Source organism: Zea mays, chromosome 4 (genome assembly GCF_902167145.1).
Source record: "Zea mays cultivar B73 chromosome 4, Zm-B73-REFERENCE-NAM-5.0, whole genome shotgun sequence".
Lineage (NCBI taxonomy): Eukaryota > Viridiplantae > Streptophyta > Magnoliopsida > Poales > Poaceae > Zea > Zea mays.
In genome coordinates, this window is record NC_050099.1 from 165,631,253 (window position 1) to 165,653,397 (window position 22,145).

Consider the following 22,145-nt stretch of genomic DNA (forward strand, 5'->3'; position numbering starts at 1 on the left):
TCGCTAGAGAGTCTAGCACTGACCCAAGCATGTGAATACACCACCGAGACCGAGAAGAACTCTGCTCTCGCTCGTCGTCGTCGTCATCGATTCTCGGGCCTGAGAATTGTGATATTTATTCATCCCCTTGTTCTTCGATAGAGCTCAGGTGTTGTCCCGCACTCAATAGCTGCCTGTTCTCCTTGCATTGTAGAATTTGCGGTAAAAGTAAGAGTTACATGAAAGTATGGTATAAAAGTTAGAGAAGGGAAAAGTAAAAAGCAATAGTGAGAAGGGCCTAGGAAGTAGAAAGTACAATATAATTGGACTCCACTGTCAGGTGACAATGACACTGACCTTGAAGCCAATCAGTCTATATTTTGAGCCTCTTAGAGAACCTCTTAATTTCCATACCTCTATTATGTCTTTGATTTTCTCTTCCCATATGTTGTCCATACTACAATTGCATCTTGGAAACTAAGATGGATCAACATGATTCAATGGTTGACTCACCAAGGAGGCGACACAACCTTCTATCGCGACAAGGTCCAACTGGTGAAAAGGGCTCGAATCGCTATGAGATTGTTGCTTCCACGATCCATTATCTTTTGAGAAAGGCTTTTTTGTTGTGATCCGCGCTTGCCAGCTTTTGGCGCAACACAATGAGACTGTGTTTAATGAGAAGGTGGTCAATTTCATGCCTGATGTTACTGTGATATCAATGGACAACTACAATGACACAACTTGCATAGTCGATGGCAATTTTGATGGTAGTTGAAAGTCGCCTAGAGGAGGGGTGAATAGGCAAAACCTGAAATTTAAAACTTAAACACACACTAAGGTCGGGAGTTAGCATTAGAGTTAAACTCAAGTCGCAAAGAGAGGGAAAACAAATCAACCAAGAAATAAGGCGAGTGAACACGATGATTTATTTTACCGAGGTTCGGTTCCAAAGAACCTAGTCCCCGTTGAGGAGGCCACAAAGGCTGGGTCTATTTCAACCCTTTCCCTCTCTCAATCGGTCACTCAGACCGGTTGAGTGCTTCTTCTTAATCTCACGGGTCACTAAGACCCCGCATGGATCACCACACAATTAGGCGTCTCTTGTAAGCTTTACCAAACACTTAGAGAGTTTAAAAAGAGACGAAGAAAGCACGATTGCGAAAACCAAGCAACAAGAGCGACAAATAACACACGAATCACTCTCTCTCAAGTCACTAATCACTAATTGAGAGCACCTAGAGGGGGGGTGAATAGGTGATCCTGTAAAAACTTAAAAATTAATGCCACAAACTTGATTAAGTGTTAGAGCAATAAAGCCAAGTGGCTAGAAAGGAGTTCTTGCAAAACACAATAACCACAAAGATATCAACACAGAGAGGCACAGTGGTTTATCCCGTGGTTCGGCCAAGTTCAACACTTGCCTACTCCATGTTGTGGCGTCCCGACGGACGAGGGTTGCAATCAACCCCTCTCAAGTGATCCAAAGATACATTTGAATACCACGATATTTCTTTTCCTTTCACTATATCCCGTTTGCGAGGAATCTCCACAACTTGGAGTCTCTCGCCCTTACAAAAGATGATCACAAATGAACACGGAAGTAAGGATGGGATGAGCAACACACACAAGTCCACAGCAATACACACACACACGGCCAAGACTTGAGCTCAAATGAATATCTCAAAGTTCTCACTAGAACGAAGCTCAAATCACTAAGAATGGCAAACAAGTGCGCAAGAACGAAGTGTGAATGATCAAGAATGCTCAAGGTGTGCTTGGTTTCTTCCTCCATGCGCCTAGGGGTCCCTTTTATAGCCCCAAGGCAGCTAGGAGCCGTTGAGAGCATTCCAGGAAGGCAATTCTTGCCTTCTGTCGATTGGCGCACCGGACAGTCCGGTGCACCACCGGACACTGTCCGGTGCGGATTTCTTTCCTATTCTGGCGCAGCCGACCGTTCAAGATTTGGAGCCGTTGGCGCACCGGACAGTCCGGTGCCCCCTTCAGACCGTTGGCCCGGCCACGCGTCACGCGCGGATTGCGCGGCCGACCGTTGGCTCACCGGACAGTCCGGTGCACACCGGACAGTCCGGTGAATTTTAGTTGTATTTCCTCGAGGGCGGCCTTTTCACCAGAGCCAGCCTGGCGCACCGGACACTGTCCGGTGCACCACCGGACAATCCGGTGCACCCAGACTGAGCAAAGTCTTGGCTGCTCGAGCCAAGTCTTTTCCAATTGTATTTTCTCTTATTCTAGCACTTAGACAAATATGTTAGTACACAAAAAACCAATGTACTAAGTCTAGAATCATACCTTTGTATTGATTTGCACTTTGTCCACCCTTTGGCATATACTCATTCCCTTAATGTGTGTTGGTCACTTAATCACCAAAATCTTATAGAAATGGCCCAAGGGCACATTTCCCTTTCAATCTCCCCCTTTTTGGTGATTTATGCCAGCTCAACAAAAAGCAACTAAAAGAAGTGCAACATCAATGCAAATGAGAACACAAAATTGTTTTGATTCAAATTTGGCATATTTGGATCATTCTTTGCCACCACTAGGTTTGTTTTTGCAAATCAAACTCAATTTCCTATCCCTAAGTCAAATTCACTTGTTGAGGCATAGAGAAAGATATTCCAAGAGAAATTGATTGCTGATTCAAAAACTCCCCCTATTTCCCATAATCAAACATTCTCCCCACAAGAGACCAACTTTTGACAAAAAAAGACATTTAGAATTTTGACAAATCAAAAGTCCTAACTCTACTATTTTCAAAATTCTCAAGTGGTAGCTGATCCATTTGTTGCTTTGGTCCTTAATTTCTCCCCCTTTGGCATCAAGCACCAAAACATGATCATTTTTTGCCTTTAAACCCCATTGTCTCACCAAAATTTTCAATTAAGAACAAAAGGCAATAAGAGACATGAAGATGAACTTGGAGTAAGTTACCCTCTTATCGGAGTGCAGTGGAAGTCTTTCATGGTCCAAGTCCACCTTTCCCTTTCAATCCACCTTTGAGACTAATTTAAGAACACTCAAGCACATGGTTAGTCTCAAAGGATCAAGTTGTAGCACAACTCCCCCTAAATATGTGCATCACTTGCAAATGGACTTGTGAGGTCCGGGGAGTGCTTGTACAACTTGAGCACCATAAATAAACAACAAAATGCATAAGGAACATGATCAAGGCATAAAACACATGTATGCTATAAATCAATCCAAGTTCCGCGAATCTAAGACATTTAGCTCACTACGCAGCCTGCAAAAGGTTTTCTCATCTAGAGGCTTGGTAAAGATATCGGCTAGCTGGTTCTCGGTGCTAACATAAAACACTTCGATATCTCCCTTTTGCTGGTGGTCTCTCAAAAAGTGATGCCGGATGTCTATGTGCTTTGTGCGGCTGTGTTCAATAGGATTATTCGCCATGCGGATAACACTCTCATTATCACATAGGAGTGGGACTTTGCTCAGATTGTAGCCAAAGTCCCGGAGGGTTTGCCTCATCCAAAGTAGTTGCGCGCAACACTGTCCTGCGGCAACATACTCGGCCTCAGCGGTGGATAGGGCAACAGAAGTTTGTTTCTTAGAACTCCAGGACACCAGGGACCTTCCTAAGAATTGGCACGTCCCTGATGTACTCTTCCTATCAATCTTACATCCAGCATAATCGGAGTCTGAGTATCCAATTAAGTCAAAGGTAGACCCCTTTGGATACCAGATCCCGAAGCAAGGCGTGGCAACTAAATATCTAAGAATTCGCTTCACGGCCACTAGGTGACACCCCCTTGGATCGGATTGAAATCTAGCACACATGCATGCACTAAGCATAATATCCGATCTACTAGCACATAAGTAAAGTAAGGAACCTATCATAGACCGGTATGCTTTTTGATCAACGGACTTACCTCCTTTGTTGAGGTCGACGTGTCCGTCAGTTCCCATTGGAGTCTTTGCGGGCTTGGCGTCCTTCATCCCAAACCGCTTGATCAAGTCTTGCGTGTACTTCGTTTGGGAGATGAAAGTGCCGTCCTTGAGTTGCTTCACTTGGAACCCAAGGAAGTAGTTCAACTCGCCCATCATCGACATTTCAAACTGTTGAGTCATTACCCTGCTAAACTCTTCACAAGACTTTTGGTTAGTAGAACCAAATATTATGTCATCGACATAAATTTGGCACACAAATAAGTCACCATCACAAGTCTTAGTGAATAAAGTCGGATCGGCTTTCCCAACCTTGAAAGCATTAGCAATTAAAAAGTCTCTAAGGCATTCATACCATGCTCTTGGGGCTTGCTTAAGTCCATAGAGCACCTTAGAAATCTTACACACGTGGTCGGGGTACCGTTCATCCTCAAATCCAGGGGGTTGCTCTACGTACACCTCCTCCTTGATTGGCCCGTTGAGGAAAGCGCTCTTCACGTCCATTTGGAACAACCTGAAAGAATGGTGAGCAACATAGGCTAACAATATGCGAATTGACTTTAGCCTAGCCACAGGAGCAAAAGTCTCCTCAAAGTCCAAACCTGCGACTTGGGCATAACCTTTTGCCACAAGTCTAGCCTTGTTCCTTGTCACCACTCCGTGCTCGTCTTGTTTGTTGCAGAACACCCACTTGGTTCCCACAATGTTTTGCTTGGGATGTGGCACCAGTGTCCAAACTTCATTTCTCTTGAAATTGTTGAGCTCCTCCTGCATGGCCAACACCCAGTCCGGATCTAGCAAGGCCTCTTCTACCCTGAAAGGCTCAATAGAAGAGACAAAAGAGTAATGCTCACAAAAATTAACTAATCTAGAGCGAGTAGTTACTCCCTTGCTAATATCACCCAATATCTGGTCGACAGGATGATTCCTTTGAATCGTCGCTCGAACTTGAGTTGGAGGGGCTTGAGGTGCTTCTTCCTCCATAACATGATCATCTTGTGCTCCCCCTTGATCACATGCCTCTTCTTGATGAACCTGTTCATCATCTTGAGTTGGGGGTTGCACCGTTGTTGAGGAAGAAGGTTGATCTTGCTCCGTTTGTTCCTGTGGTCGCACATCTCCAATTGCCATGGTGCGTATGGCGGCCGTTGGAACATCTTCATCTATATCATCAAGATCAACAACTTGCTCTCTTGGAGAGCCATTAGTCTCATCAAATACAACATCGCTAGAGACTTCAACCAAACCCGATGATTTGTTGAAGACTCTATACGCCTTTGTATTTGAGTCATAACCTAACAAAAACCCTTCTACAGCTTTGGGAGCAAACTTAGAATTTCTACCTTTCTTTACTAGAATATAACATTTGCTCCCAAATACATGAAAGTACGAAACGTTGGGTTTGTTACCGGTTAGAAGCTCATACGAAGTCTTCTTGAGGAGGCGATGAAGATAGACCCGGTTTATGGCGTGGCAAGCCGTGTTCACGGCTTCCGACCAAAACCGCTCGGGCGTTTTGAACTCTCCAAGCATCGTCCTTGCCATGTCGATGAGCGTCCTGTTCTTCCTCTCTACCACACCGTTTTGCTGTGGTGTGTAGGGAGCGGAGAACTCGTGCTTGATTCCTTCCTCCTCAAGGTACTCCTCCACTTGAAGGTTCTTGAACTCGGACCCGTTGTCGCTCCTTATCTTCTTCACTTTGAGCTCAAACTCATTTTGAGCTCTCAGGAAGCGCTTGAGGGTCCCTTGGGTTTCAGATTTATTCTGCAAAAAGAATACCCAAGTGAAGCGGGAAAAATCATCAACTATAACAAGACCATACTTACTTCCTCCTATGCTTAGGTAGGCGACGGGTCCGAAGAGGTCCATATGAAGTAACTCCAAAGGTCTTGACGTGGTCATCACATTTTTGATATGATGAGAGCTTCACACCTGTTTACCTGCCTGACAAGCTGCACAAGGTCTATCTTTTTCGAAATTTACATTTGTTAGACCTAACACATGTTCTCCCTTTAGAAGCTTGTGAAGGTTCTTCATCCCCACATGTGCTAAACGGCGATGCCACAACTAGCCCATGCTAGTCTTAGCAATTAAGCATGCATCTAGACTGGCCTCCTCTTTTGCAAAATCAACTAAATAAAGTTTGTCGTCTAGTACACCCTTAAAAGCTAATGAACCATCACTTCTTCTAAAGACAGACACATCAACATTTGTGAATAGGCAATTATAACCCATATTACAAAGTTGACTAACGGACAACAAGTTATAACCGAGCGACTCAACTAAAAACACATTAGAAATGGAGTGCTCGGAAGAAATAGCAATCTTTCCTAGCCCTTTAACCTTGCCTTGATTCCCGTCACCGAATATGATTGAATCTTGGGAATCTTTGTTCTTGACGTAGGAGGTGAACATCTTCTTCTCCCCCGTCATGTGGTTTGTGCATCCGCTGTCGATAATCCAGCATGAGCCCCCGGATGCATAAACCTGCAAGGCAATTTAGGCTTGGGTCTTAGGTACCCAACTCTTGTTCGGTCCTACAAGGTTAGTAACAATGGTCTTAGGGACCCAAATGCAAGTTTTATCTCCCTTGCATTTTGCCCCTAATTTCCTAGCAATCACCTTCTTATCCTTTCTACAAATTGCAAAGGAAGCGTTGCAAGCATGATAAATTGTAGAAGGTTCATTAACTATTATCCTAGGAACATGAGCAACATTTCTCCTAGGCATATGATGAATGACATTTTTTCCTAGGCATATCTCTACTATGCACATAGGAAGAACTTGAAGCAAACATTACATTTGAATCATAAGCATTACAACTCCTATCATGATGAACATTTCTAGAAAATTTCCTATCATAAATAAATGCATGATTCTTTTGAGCACTATTAGCCATAGGGGCCTTCCCTTTCTCCTTGGTGGAGATGGGAGCCTTATGACTTGTTAGGTTCTTGGCTTCCCTCTTAAAGCCAAGCCCATCCTTAATTGAAGGGTGTCTACCAATCGTGTAGGCATCCCTTGCAAATTTTAATTTATCGAATTCATTTTTTCTAGTCTTAAGTTGAGCATTAAGACTAGTCACTTCATCATTTAATTTAGAAATGGCAACCAGGTGTTCACTACAAGCATCAACATTAAAATCCTTACACCTATTGCAAATCACAACATGTTCTTCACAAAAGGTTAATTTATTAGCTATTTCTGACTTAACATTCAAGTCATCATTAATACTCTTTAAGCTAGAAATAGTCTCATGACAAGTCGATAATTCACATGAAAGCATTTCATTTCTTTTAACCTCTAAAGCAAGAGAATTTTGCGCACTTACAAATTTATCATGCTCTTCATATAAAAGATCTTCTTGCTTTTCTAACAGTCTATTCTTGTCATTCAAAGCATCAATCAATTCATTGATCTTATTAATTTTAGTTCTATCTAATCCTTTGAATAAACATGCATAGTCTATTTCATCATCACTAGACTCATCATCACTTGAAGAAGCATACGTAATAGTACTTCTAGTATGTACCTTCTTCTCCTTTTCCATGAGGCATGTGTGATGCTCGTTGGGGAAGAGAGCCGACTTGTTGAAGGCTGAGGCAGCGAGTCCTTCATTGTCAGAGTCGGACAAGGAGCAATCCGAATCCCACTCCTTTCCAAGGTGTGCCTCACCCTTCGCCTTTTTGTAGGTCTTCTTCTTTTCCCACTTTCCACTCTTTCCTTGTTCCTTGTCACTATCATTATCGAGACAGTTAGCAATAAAGTGACCAATCTTACCACACTTGAAGCAGGAGTGCTTCCCCTTCGTCTTGCTCTTGTTGGGGTGCTCCTTGTGACCTTTGAGCGTCGTCTTGAAGCGCTTGATGATGAGGGCCATTTCATCTTCATTTAGCCCGGCCGCCTCAACTTGTGCCACCTTGCTAGGTAGCACCTCCCTGCTACTTGTTGCTTTGAGAGAAACAGTTTGAGGCTCGTAGATCGGCATTGGTCCATTCAATGCATCATCAACATATCTTGCCTCCTTGATCATCATCCGCCCGCTTACAAACTTTCTGAGTATTTCCTCGGGCGTCATCTTGATGTACCTAGGATTCTCACGAATAGAGTTTACAAGATGAGGATCAAGGACAGTGAAGGACCTTAGCATCAGTCGGACGACGTCGTGGTCCGTCCATCTCGTGCTCCCATAACTCCTTATCTTGTTGACCAGGGTCTTGAGCCTATTGTATGTTTGAGTTGGCTCCTCTCCCCTGATCATTGCGAACCTTCCTAGTTCGCCTTCCACCAACTCCATCTTGGTGAGCATGGTGGCGTCGTTCCCCTCATGCGAGATCTTAAGGGTGTCCCAGATTTGCTTGGCATTATCCAAGCCGCTCACCTTATTATATTCTTCCCTGCACAAAGATGCTAAAAGAACAGTAGTAGCTTGTGCATTTTTATGGATTTGTTCATTGATAAACATGGAGTTATCAGAACTATCAAATTGCATCTCATTTTCTACTATCTCCCATATACTTGGATGAAGAGAAAACAAGTGGCTATGCATTTTGTGACTCCAAAATCCGTAGTCCTCTCCATCAAAGTGTGGGGGTTTACCAAGTGAAATGGAAAGCAAATGAGCATTTGAATTATGCGGAGTACGAGAGTAATCAAAAGAAAAGTTCGAGTTAACCGTTTTCTTTTTCTCCTTGTATTCGTCGTCCTTTTGAGAAGAGGAAGATTCGTCGCTGTCGTAGTAGACAACCTTCCTGATGCGCCTCTTCTTCTTTCCATCTTTCTTCTTTTGACTCGAGCCGGAGTCATTGACTTTGTCGTCCCTTGGCTCGTTGAAGATGGACTCCTTCTCATTGTCATTGACCACCATACCCTTTCCCTTAGGATCCATTTCTTTGGGCGATTAGTCCCTTTCTTGAAGAGAACGTCTATTATACCAATTGAGAGCACCTAGAGGGGGGGGTGAATAGGTGATCCTGTAAAAACTTAAAACTTAATGCCACAAACTTGATTAAGTGTTAGAGTAATAAAGCCAAGTGGCTAGAAAGGAGTTCTTGCAAAACACAATAACCACAAAGATATCAACACAGAGAGGCACAATGGTTTATCCCGTGGTTCGGCCAAGTTCAACACTTGCCTACTCCACGTTGTGGCGTCCCAACGGACGAGGGTTGCAATCAACCCCTCTCAAGTGATCCAAAGATCCACTTGAATACCACGGTATTTCTTTTCCTTTCACTATATCCCGTTTGCGAGGAATCTCCACAACTTGGAGTCTCTCACCCTTACAAAAGATGATCACAAATGAACACGGAAGTAAGGATGGGATGAGCAACACACACAAGTCCACAGCAATACACACACACGGCCAAGACTTGAGCTCAAATGAATATCTCAAAGTTCTCAATAGAACGGAGCTCAAATCACTAAGAATGTCAAACGAGTGCGCAAGAACAAAGTGTGAATGATCAAGAATGCTCAAGGTGTGCTTAGTTTCTTCCTCCATGCGCCTAGGGGTCCCTTTTATAGCCCCAAGGCAGCTAGGAGCCGTTGAGAGCATTCCAGGAAGGCAATTCTTGCCTTCTGTCGATTGGCGCACCGGACAGTCCGGTACACCACCGGACACTGTCCGGTGCGGATTTCTTTCCTATTCTGGCGTAGCCGACCGTTGAAGATTTGGAGCCGTTGGCGCACCGGACACTGTCCGGTTCACACCGGACAGTCCGGTGCCCCCTTCAGACCGTTGGCCCGGCCACGCGTCACGCGCGGATTGCGCGGCCGACCGTTGGCTCGACCGACCGATGGCTCACCGGACAGTCCGGTGCACACCGGACAGTCTGGTGAATTTTAGTCGTACGCCTCCGACGATTTCCCGAGGGTGGCCTTTTCACCAGAGCCAGCCTGGCGCACCGGACACTGTCCGGTGCACCCAGACTGAGCAGAGTCTTGGCTGCTCGAGCCAAGTCTTTTCCAATTGTATTTTCTCTGATTCTAGCACTTAGACAAATATGTTAGTACACAAAAAAATAATGTACTAAGTCTAGAATCATACCTTTGTATTGATTTGCACTTTGTCCACCCTTTGGCATATACTCATTCCCTTAATGTGTGTTGGTCACTTAATCACCAAAATCTTATAGAAATGGCCCAAGGGCACATTTCCCTTTCACTAATGATCACTTGTCTCAATGGTGGAACTTGGAGAGAATGGAAGCTTTGATTGTATCTTGGAAGGGATTGCTAGCTTTTGTATTGAATGTGAAGGATTGGAGTGCTTGGATGTATTGAAAGGAGGTGTTTGGGGTTGTATTTATAGCCCCCAACCACTTCCTAGTCGTTGCTCCTTTCCTGCCAACCGCGGACGGTCCGCGCCCCTGGTCCGGACGGTCCGGCCCTGCACATCAACGACTTAAATCGCAACGGTCAGAAGTAACTACTACATCAACGGCTATAGAGCATTTAATGCGTCGTCAGATGTCAGATAAAGCAGTCGCGGACGGTCTAGTCGTGCACCCCGGACGGTCCGCGAGGATGCTAAAAAAACATTTTACCGAACCCGTCACCTTTGGGGTTTTCTGGTTTTTCGCCGACCGAACGGTCCGCGCCTGAGGCCAGACGGTCCGCGCTTGGTCTCAGACGGTGCTTGCTTCTCCATCGGACGGTCCGTAGTGTAAGCATGTGTTTTTGCAGTGTTCCTGTTCGAGGGTCACTTTGGTGTCGCAGACGGTCCACCGCAAGGGCCTGGACGGTCCGCGTTTAGGGGTTTTTCCAAAAAGTTTTTTGTGTCCGGAATAATCTACGGTGTTCCGGACAGTCGATTTAGAATAGTTGTAGATGAACTTATGCACCTGTGAAATGATCAACTCGACAAACTAGTTAGTCCACAAGGTTTGTGATGGTCGTCAAACACCAAAATCGATTATAGGAAATGATGAGACTATTTTCCCTTTCAATCTCCCCCTTTTTGGTGATTGATGCCAACACAAACCAAAGCAAATACAAAGTGTAGAAATGTAACTAGTTTGCATTTTGACAGATGTGCATAAGTTATTTTGAAATGAAAGCATTTCTAAGCATATAAGTTTGATTTGATATATTTAACATTTTGGACCACATTTGCACCACTCGTTTTGTTTTTGCAAATCCTTTTGGAAATCTTTTGCAAATAGTCAAAGGTATATGAATAAGATTGCAAGAAGCATTTTCAAGACTTGAAATTTCTCCCCCTATTTCAAATGCCTTTCCTTTGACTAAATAAAACTCCCCCTGAATTAAATTCTCCTCTTAGCTTTCAAGAGGGTTTTTGAAATAGATTTCAATTTGAAATTTGACCTTTAAAGATACCAATTGAAAGGATTAATTGTAAATTAGATACAATTGAGAAATTTGCCATCACGTAGATACCAATGTGAAAAATATCAATTAAAACTTCATTTCAAAAATTTTGAAATTATGGTGGTGCGGTGCGGTCCTTTTGCTTTGGGCTTAATTCTCTCCCCCTTTGGCATTAATCGCAAAAAACAGAGACTTTGAGAGCCTTTTTGCATCTTTCTCCCAAATGGTAATAGAAATATGAGTGAAAAGTTATACCAATTGAGAGTGGAGGAACAACGGCAAAGGGTAGATGATACCATCAGAGTTGTAGAGTGGAAGCCTTGTTCTTTGCCGAAGACTCCATTTCCATTTCAATCTACGACTTAGTATAGAAATACCCTTGAAACCATATTAGTCGTAGTCTTGGCACAAGTAAAAGAAGAAATATGCATTTGTACCAAAATGAAAGAGATATGATCAAAGGTATATAAATGAGCTATATGTGCAATGTTTCAATAAAATTTCCGAGAATCAAGTATATTTAGCTCATTCCTAAGTTTGCTAAAGGTTTTCTCATCTAGTGGCTTGGTAAAGATATCAACTAATTGGTTCTTAGTGTTTACATAAGCTATTTCGATATCCCCTTTTGTTGGTGATCTCTCAGAAAATGATACCGAATGTCTATGTGCTTAGTGCGGCTGTGTTCAACGGGATTATCCGCCATTATCTCATAGGAGAGGGACTTTGCTCAATTTGTAGCCATAGTCCCTAAGGGTTTGCCTCATCCAAAGTAATTGTGCACAACAATGGCCTGCGGCAATGTACTCGGCTTCGACGGCGGAAAGAGCTACTAAGTTTTGTTTCTTTGAAGCCCAAGACACCAGGGATCTTCCCAGAAACTGACAAGTCCCAGATGTGCTCTTTCTATCAATTTTACACCCTGCCCAATCAGCATCTGAATATCCTATTAAATCAAAAGTGGACCCCTTAGGGAACCAAAGCCCAAACTTAGGAGTGTAAACTAAGTATCTCATGATTCTCTTCATGGCCCTAAGGTGAACTTCCTTAGGATCGGCCTGAAATCTTGCACACATGCATACGGAAAGCATAATATCCGGTCGAGATGCACATAAATAGAGTAAAGATCCTACCATCGACCGGTATACCTTTTGATCTACGGATTTACCTCCTGTGTCGAGGTCGAGATGCCCATTGGTTCCCATGGGTGTCTTGATGGGTTTGCCATCCTTCATCCCAAACTTATTAAGTATGTCTTGAATGTACTTGGTTTGGCTGATGAAGGTGCCCTCTTGGAGTTGCTTGATTTGAAATCCAAGGAAATACTTCAACTCCCCCATCATAGACATCTCAAATTTTTGTATCATGATCCTACTAAATTCTTCACAAGTTGATTTGTTAGTATACCCAAATATAATATCATCAACATAAATTTGGCATACAAACAAATCTTTTGCAACAATTTTAGTAAAGAGTGTATGATCGGCTTTACCGACTTTGAAGCCATTAGTGATAATAAAATCTCTTAAGCATTCATACCATGCTCTTGGAGCTTGCTTTAGCCCATAAAGCGCCTTTGAGAGTTTATACACATGGTTAGGGTACTCACTATCTTCAAAGCCGGGAGGTTGCTCAACATAGACCTCTTCCTTGATCGGTCCATTGAGGAAGACACTTTTCACGTCCATTTGATAAAGCTTAAAGCCATGGTAAGTAGCATAGGCAAGTAATATACAAATTGACTCAAGCCTAGCTATAGGTGCATAAGTTTCACCAAAGTCCAAACCTTCAACTTGTGAATAACCTTTGGCCACAAGTCGGGCTTTTTTCCTTGTCACCACACCATGCTCATATTGCTTGTTGCGGAATACCCATTTGGTACCTACAACATTTTGGTTAGGACGTGGAACTAAATGCCATACCTCATTCCTCGTGAAGTTGTTGAGTTCCTCTTGCATAGCCAGCACCCAATCTGAATCTCTTAGTGCATCCTCCACCCTGTATGGCTCAATAGAGGACACAAGGAGTAATCTTCACATAAATGTGCAACTCGAGATCTAGTGGTTACCCCTTATGAATATCACCAAGGATGGAGTTGACGGGGTGATCTCGTTAAATTGTTTGGTGGACTCTTAGGTGTGGCGGTCTTTGACCCTGTATTTCTTGCTCATCTTCCTTGTCTTTATCATTATCATCTCCCCCTTGATCATTGTCCTCCTCTTGAGGTGGCTCATCCTCTTGATCTTCATCATTATTATCTTGAGCTTGATCCTCATCTTGAGTTGGTGGAGATGCTTGGTTGGAAGATGACGGTTGATCTTGTGCTTGTGTGGGCTCTTCGGATTCCTTAGGACACACATCCCCAATGGACATGTTCCTTAGCGCGACGCATGGAGCCTCTTCATCATCTAGCTCATCAAGATCAACTTGCTCCACTTGGGAGCCATTAGTTTCATCAAACACAATGTCACAAGAAACTTCAACCAATCCAGTGGATTTGTTGAAGACTCTATATGCCCTTGTGTTTGAGTCACAACCTAGTAAAAAGCCTTCTACAGCCTTAGGAGCAAATTTAGATTTTCTACCTCTTTTAACAAGAATAAAACATTTGCTTCCAAAGACTCTAAAATATGAAACATTGGGCTTTTTACCAATGAGGAGTTCATATGATGTCTTCTTGAGGATTCGGTGAAGATATAACCAGTGGATGGAGTAGCAGGCGGTGTTAATCGCCTCGGCCCAAAATTGGTCCGGTGTCTTGTACTCATCAAGCATGGTTCTTGCCATGTCCAGTAGAGTTCTATTCTTCCTCTCCACTACACCATTTTGTTGAGGTGTGTAGGGAGAAGAGAACTCATGCTTGATGCCCTCATCCTCAAGAAAACCTTCTATTTAAGAGTTCTTGAACTCCGTCCCATTGTCGCTTCTTATCTTTTTTATCCTTAATCTGAACTCGTATTGAGCCCGTCTTAAGAATCCTTTTAAGGTCTCTTGGGTCTGAGATTTTTCCTGCAAAAAGAATACCCAAGTGAAGCGAGAATAATCATCCACAATAACTAGACAGTACTTACTCCCGCCAATGCTTATGTACGCAATCGGGCTAAATAGATCCATGTGGAGTAGCTCATGCGGCCTATCAGTCATCATTATGTTCTTGTGTGGATGATGAGCGCCAACTTGCTTTTCTGCTTGGCATGCGCTACAAACCCTGTCTTTCTCGAAATTAACATTTGTTAGTCCTAAAATGTGCTCTCCCTTTAAAAGTTTATGGAGATTCTTCATCCCAAACATGGGCTAGTCGGCGATGCCAGAGCCAACCCATGTTAGTCTTAGCAATTAAGCAAGTGTCTAGTTCAGCTTGATTAAAATCAACTAAGTATAGCTAACCCTCTAGCACTCCCTTAAAAGCTATTGAATCATCACTTCTTTTAAAGACAGTAACACCTATATCTGTAAAAAGACAGTTGTAGCCCATTTTACATAATTGAGAAACAGAAAGCAAATTGTAATCTAAAGAATCTACAAGAAAGACATTGGAAATAGAATGGTCAGGTGATATAGCAATTTTACCCAATCCTTTGACCAAACCTTGATTCCCATCCCCGAATGTGATAGCCCGATGGGGATCTTCATTTTTCTCATAGGAGGAGAACATCCTTTTCTCCCCTGTCATGTGGTTTGTGCACCCGCTATCGATTATGCAACTTGAACCATCGGATGCATAAACCTACAAAAACAATTTTAGGCCTTGTTCTTAGGTACCCAAACAGTCTTGGGTCCTTTGACGTTAGAAACAAGCACCTTTGGTACCCAAACACATGTCTTTGGACTCTTGTGTTTGCCCCCAACATATTTGGCAACTATTTTGCCTGATTTGTTAGTAAGTACATATGATGCATCAAAAGTCTTAAATGAAATGTTATGCTCATTTGATGCAGTGGGAATTTTCTTTTTAGGCAATTTAACATGAGTTGATTGCCTAGAGCTAGAAGCCTCATTTTTATACATAAATGCATGATGAGAAATAGTGTGAGGTTTTCTAGCATGAATTCTCCTAATCTTATGTTCGGGATAGTTAGCAGGATATAAAATGTAACCTTCACTATCCTGAACCATGGGAGCTTTGCCCTTAGCAAAATTAGACAATATTTTAGAGGCATTAAGCTTGACATTGCTCCCCTGTTGGAAACCAATGTCATCCTTAATGACAGGGCGTCTCCCATTATAGAGCATGCTACGAGCAAATTTAAAATTTTCATTTTCGAGCTCATGCTCGGCAATTTTAGCATCTAATTTAGCTATATGATCATTTTGTTTCTTAATCATGGCAAGGTGATCATCTATAGCTTCAATATTAACAGCTCTACATCTAGTACATATAGAAACATGATTAACAGTAGATGTAGAGGGTTTGCAAATATTTAATTCCTCTATCTTAGCACTTAATCTAACATTCTCATCTCTAAGACAGGAAATAGAATCATTGCAAACATTTAATTCTTTAACCTTAGAATTTAAACTAGCATTTTCATTTCTAAGGCTAGAAATAGAATCATGGCAAATGCTAAGTTCCTTAGATAAATTTTCACATTTCTCTACTTCCTGAGCATAAGCATTTTTCAACTTAACAAACTTTTTGTTTTCTTTAATAAGGAAGTCCTCTTGGCTATCCAAGAGTTCATCCTTCTCATTAATTGCTTCAACTAATTCATTTAATTTTGCTTTTTGGTCCATGCTAAGGTTGGAAAATAAAGACATTAAATTATCTTCATTATCACTAGAGCTACCTTCTTCTTTTTGCCGTCCTTAGCCATAAGACATTTATGGCCGATGTTGGGGAAGAGGAGGCCCTTGTTGACGGCCATGTTGGTGGCGTCCTCGTCGGAGGAGGAGTCGGTGGAGCTCTCGCCGGAGTCCCATTCCCGACATATGTGGGCATCGCCGTCCTTCTTCTTGTAGTACCTCTTCTTCTCCTTCTTCTCCCCTTCTTGTTGTCTTCCATGTCACTTTCACTAGAGATAGGACATTTAGCAATAAAGTGACCGGACTTACCACACCGGTAGCACACCTTCTTGGAGTGGGATTTGTAGTTCTTCCCCTCCTTTGCTTGAGGATTTGGCGGAAGCTCTTGATGATGAGCGTCATTTCCTCGTTGTCGAGCTTGGGGGCATCGATGGGAAGCCTACTTGATGTAGACTCCTCTTTCTTCTCCTCTGTCACCTTGAATGCGACTGGTTGCACCTCGGGTGTAGAGGTGGTGCCTTGCTCCAAATTGACAATATGTTTGGAGTCTTTGATCATAAGTTCAAAGCTCACAAACTTGCCAATAACTTCCTTGGGAGACATTAGTTTATATCTAGGATCCCCACGTATTAATTGAACTTGAGTAGGATTACGAAATACGAGGGATCTAAGAATAACCTTGGCCATTTCATGGTCATCCCATTTTGTGCTCATGAGGTTGCGCACTTGGTTGACCATCGTCTTTAGCCGGTTGTACATTGCTTGTGGCTCTTCTCCTTTGTTGAGGACGAAACAACCAAGCTCCCCCTCGATCGTCTCCTGCTTGGTGATCTTGGTCACCTCGTACCCTTTGTGTGCCGTCTTGAGGACGCCCAAATTTCCTTGGCGGTCTTTAATCCTTGCACCTTGTTATACTCCTCTCGACATAGAGAGGCGAGGAGTATAGAAGTTGCTTGGGAGTTAAAGTACCGTATTTGGGCGGCCTCGTCCGAGTCGTAATCCTTGTCCCCCACTTGTGGTACCTGAGCTCAAAATTCAACTATGTCCCATATGCTTTCGTGGAGTGAGGTTAGGTGATGCCTCATCTTATCACTGCACATACAATAATTTTCACCATCAAAATATGGTGGTTTGCCTAAGGGAATGGAAAGTAATGGAGCGCGCTTATAAATATGGGGATAGCGAAGAGGCATCTTACTATACTTCTTACGCTCATGGCGCTTTGAAGCGACGGACGACTCGAAGCTTGATGTGGAGGGTGACGAAGAGTCAGTCTCGTAGTAGACCACCTTCTTCATCTTCTTCTTGTCACCTCTCTGAAGCGACTTGGTGGAGGAAGATGATTCCTCTTTGTTCTTGTTGTCGGACTCTCTTGAAAGAGTTCTCACCGAGCTTGCGGCCTTGTCGCCGGTCATGATCTCCCTCTTGGCGTGATCTCCCGACATTACTTCGAGTTGTTAGACTCTAATGAAGCACCGGGCTTTGATACCAATTGAAAGTCGCCTAGAGGGGGGGTGAATAGGCGAAACCCGAAATTTATAAACTTAAACACGCACTAAGGTCGGGGGTTAGCGTTACAGTTAAACTCAAGTCGCAAAGAGAGGGAAAACAAATCAACCAAGAAATAAGCCGAGTGAACACGTTGATTTGTTTTACCGAGGTTTGGTTCCAAAGAACCTAGTCCCCGTTGAGGAGGCCAAAAAGGTCGGGTCTATTTCAACCTTTTCCCTCTCTTAATCAGTCACTCAGACCAGTTGAGTGCTTCTTCTTAATCTCACGGGTCACTAAGACCCTGCATGGATCACCACACAATTAGGTGTCTCTTGCAAGCTTTACCAAACACTTAGAGAGTTTAGAAAGAGATGAAGAAAGCACGATTGTGAAAACCAAGCAACAAGAGCGACAAATAACACACGAATCACTCTCTCTCAAGTCACTAATCACTAATGATCACTTGTCTCAATTGTGGAACTTGGAGAGATTGGAAGCTTTGATTATATCTTGGAATGGATTGCTAGCTCTTGTATTGAATGTGAAGGATTGGAGTGCTTGGATGTATTGAATGGAGGTGGTTGGGGTTGTATTTATAGCCCCCAACCACTTCCTAGCCGTTGCTCCTTTCCTGCCAACCGCGGACGGTCCTGCCTTGCACATCAACGGCTGAAATCGCAACGGTTAGCAGTAACTGCTATATCAACGGCTATAGAGCATTTAATGCGTCGTTAGATGTCAGATAAAGCAGTCGCGGACGGTCCGGTCGTGCACCCCGGACGGTCCGCGAGGATGCTAAAAATACATTTTACCGAACCCGTCACCTTCAGGATTTTCTAGTTTTTCGTCGGCCGGACGGTCCGCGCCTGAGGCCGAACGGTCCGTGCTTGGTCTCGGACGGTGCTTGCTTCTCCATAGGACGGTCCGTAGTGTAAGCATGTGTTTTTGCAGTGTTCCTGTCCGAGGGTCACTTTTGTGTCGCGGACGGTCCGCCACAAGGGCCCGGACGGTCCACGCTTAGGTGTTTTTCCAAAAAGCTTCTCCTATCCGGAATCGATTTAGAATAGTTGTAGATGAACTTATGCACCTGTGAAATGATCAACTAGGCAAACTGGTTAGTCCACAAGGTTTGTGATGGTCGTCAAACACCAAAATCGATTATAGAAAATGTTGAGACTATTTCCCTTTCAATAGTCCTAATCATCAAACACTTTGCATGTTGTCTTATAGTTTATTTAATTTGCATGCCACTTCCTTCACACAAAAAATCTAAAAGAAACAATAGGTAGTTATGTTACATACATCTTGAAATGTGTCTCTTGCACATTTTGTCATTTGGAAACTGCATACCATTGCATTGATAATAGCGTGATTGTTATCTTATAAGATTTATGATGAATATTAGTATCAGAGTACTCTATTATTACAAGTTGCATTCTCTAAGGTGATAATGTTTCCTACCAGAGAAAATAATTCTTTTACCTCTTGAAACTTGCTCATATCCACGTCAGACAGACTTTCACACACTGCTGGAAAATATTCACGCTCTGAAGGAAGAATGCCAGTTCAGGTTCCAATATAAGATTTCAAGTCAAGCTGCCAGACTGGTTATAAGTAAATTATGCACCGCTATCTTTCAATATTCCAAGCTAAGGTCCATATTACATCATTCATTTTCATATGATCATTCATTTGAATATCATAATTTTTATGTACAAACAAAACATTTGATGTCCCTAGCTCCCGAATTGTTATCATTGAAGATATATATGCATTGAGTGAAAAATGACGACCTATGATGGACTTGCGTGTTTCTGTCACTGGTGGTGTTCATTTTGACCTGGTGAAGAGGGTTTTAAGGGATGTACAACGAGCTAGCCAGGAACCCGAAGAAATAATTGATCAAATCTCTCAAACGATAGGTTGAAATTTCCAACTTGGCTTTACACATTAGGAGCAATCTTGTGGTTCATGTTAACAGTGAATTGGCTCTTACTGTAATTGGTGTGGTTTAATCAAAGATGACATTTTTAGGTTTATCTAATGTACAAGGCTTTCATCGAACCAGATTTACAGACCGCACATATTAAAATCATTAACAAGTTCAACCCATGCTCAGGTTTCCAAAATCCTATGTACATTCTAAAAGTAGGCATCTCAAGAAAATTGTAGAATGTACACCAATGACATTGTCAACAACAAACATTTTTTGTGATTAACCAAGAAAATTGTTGAATTGTGCACAACATATTGGTCATATACACTTGCAGTCACCAAGGTCTCTAGCACCTAAGAAAATCAAGATTGTGGTTGGTGGTGTTCATATGGAAAGCAACGAAGAAACTTATGATATATATCTACTTCCACATGGTGAAGACCCAGAAGCATGTCAATCTTACATGAGAATGCGGAATAGGGAAAGGAAAAATAATCTAATGTTTGAGGTATATCTGTTTTATATTTTCCTATCATACCAATGGAATTCCAGTTTTTATGACTTTTCTCCCTTACAAATGGAATTTCAATTTTATGTTTGATAAATATGAATTATACTTTTAAATGATATTGTTAGTTGATCATGTTCCGATACTAGTAATGTATAAGGTTCTTTGAATTAAGTCCACTCCTTAGCAACCATGTAATTGATTCCATATTATATTTCCCTAGGAATCTTTGCTAGCACATGAAAAAATAACTCGGTTCAATCTCCATCGCCGTCGGAGTCTAAATTTTACTTCCCTTTTTATATTTACTAGGTATGCATAACCTAACACATTTGATCAGTCTTCTCTGTATTCTCTTAGATTTTTCCTGTATTTGTTTCTATTGTCTGTGGCCACGTGTAATAAGAAAACCCTTGTTGGCAGCCCTGGTGTTCACTAACTCTCTTGTGTTATTTTATGCTCAAAGGAATGGGTAACCGACAATTCTTTTATCATATCGCCAAGGACCACTTTTGAAGACAGTGTCTGTCTTCTTGGTGGTTTGATGGCATTGGGATATACTATGGCAGCTATACTGAAGAGAAGCAGTCGTACTTTTTCTGATGGCAAGGCAACTGTTAAAATTGAATCACTGGAACAACTTAATAGACAATATATACAAGTGAGCATAATGTTTGTTGTTTACTTCTTTAATGTCTGATTGTAAAATATGTGCAAATGTTTCTTTAGGTGCAAGGAAGAGATCAACTTTATGTTAAATTTGTAGTGGATCAGTTAGGTTTGGATGGTTCTTATATACTATGCACATATATTGAACAAATTCAGTTGGAGAAATTGATTAATGATGTTATGGTATGTATATTTTGTTAGTTATGTTGCTTACACTGTATATTTGCATTCATTCTAGTTGTTTTGTTTAGTTTATTGGTTAGATCTGATTACTATGCAGGTGTTACCAAAAGATTTGAAGACAAAACTCAACATCGATGATGAGCTGCCTCAAATCCAAGGAAGCATTTTCTCGTGTTTCTGCTGATCAGAGAAACAAACTTATGAAGAGGTTTCATAATAACAACCTTGTTTCAATTTGAACTGTTGAAACTTTGGAATCTAGCTAAATGAATTTGGCTGACTTTCTTATCATGTTTTCCTATGGTCTATTTCAATCATATTCAACGCACAAAGACAAAAAAATATTGTGAAATTAAGTAAACTAACAGAAACCAACAAGAGGTTTGGTGGAGGGCTAGCCCTTGAACCACCTACTATCAACCAGGTTATTATTTGTAAAGAATTATTACTAGCATGACAGTTGAAAGCCTCAATGAATACATATGTGATCATTGACATGCAAATGTTCTAGTTTCCACTTATATATCATAGGGCGCAATCACCTAACATTTAGAACAAATATCAACATTGAATGAAAGGATGGATGAGTTCACCTCTTGAGTTGAAGAACTCAATTCGAAATTTACAGTGAAGAAACATTGTCCAGTCAGCAGAACTTAGCTCTTCCAAATGATGTTTGTAACAGTTCCACGCTTACAAATCTCTTTGCCTCTCAGTTAGGCAATGGTACTCTAATACCTCATTCTTCATCGTCAAGCCAACTTTCAATGTATTCCTCGATGATAGAAGAGGTCTCTCTCTTCCTACATTTTTAAAGCTTGTTGGACACTCGACGATGAAGATGTCGGCGAACCGCAGCGTGGTGGGGACGCTGAGAACCCGAACGTCACCGACAACGACACGCTCGCAGACGAAATGCAGGTCGATCTCCACGTGCTTCGTGCTTGATGTTGCACTAGATTGGTGGAGAGGTAGACCGTGTTGAAGTTGTCTGAAGGAAACGGTGATGCCTAAGAGAGGGGTGAATTAGGACTTCTAAAAATTCTCTCTAAACTAGACCACAAATATATCCCCAGAGAAAAACCTATGCAAATAAATAATCTAGAATGTGCAAACTAGGTTTTGTCTAAGTGTTGCTATCTCTACTGCAAAGGCTAAGTTTCAATCTAAATAATCTAACCAAAATAGATAAAATTGAAACTTAAATACTTCATGTAAATGTGGAAGGTAAGGAGCGAGGTAGAAATGCAAACTCTCGTGGATGACACCGGTATTTTTACCGAGGTATCCGTAACCACGTAAAGTTCCGACTAATCCTCGTTGGTGTCTTAACGCAAAGGGAAGCCTGAAAGGAAAATAGGCTTACACCTTTTCCTAAATGAT

At 42.1% G+C, this 22,145-nt stretch overlaps 1 pseudogene; it reads left to right on the plus strand.

Annotated features, from left to right (window-relative positions):
• The first annotated feature begins 461 nt into the window (after positions 1 to 461).
• LOC103655643 (inorganic pyrophosphatase TTM1-like) lies at positions 462 to 21,577 on the plus strand (annotated as a pseudogene).
• Positions 21,578 to 22,145: the final 568 nt, after the last annotated feature.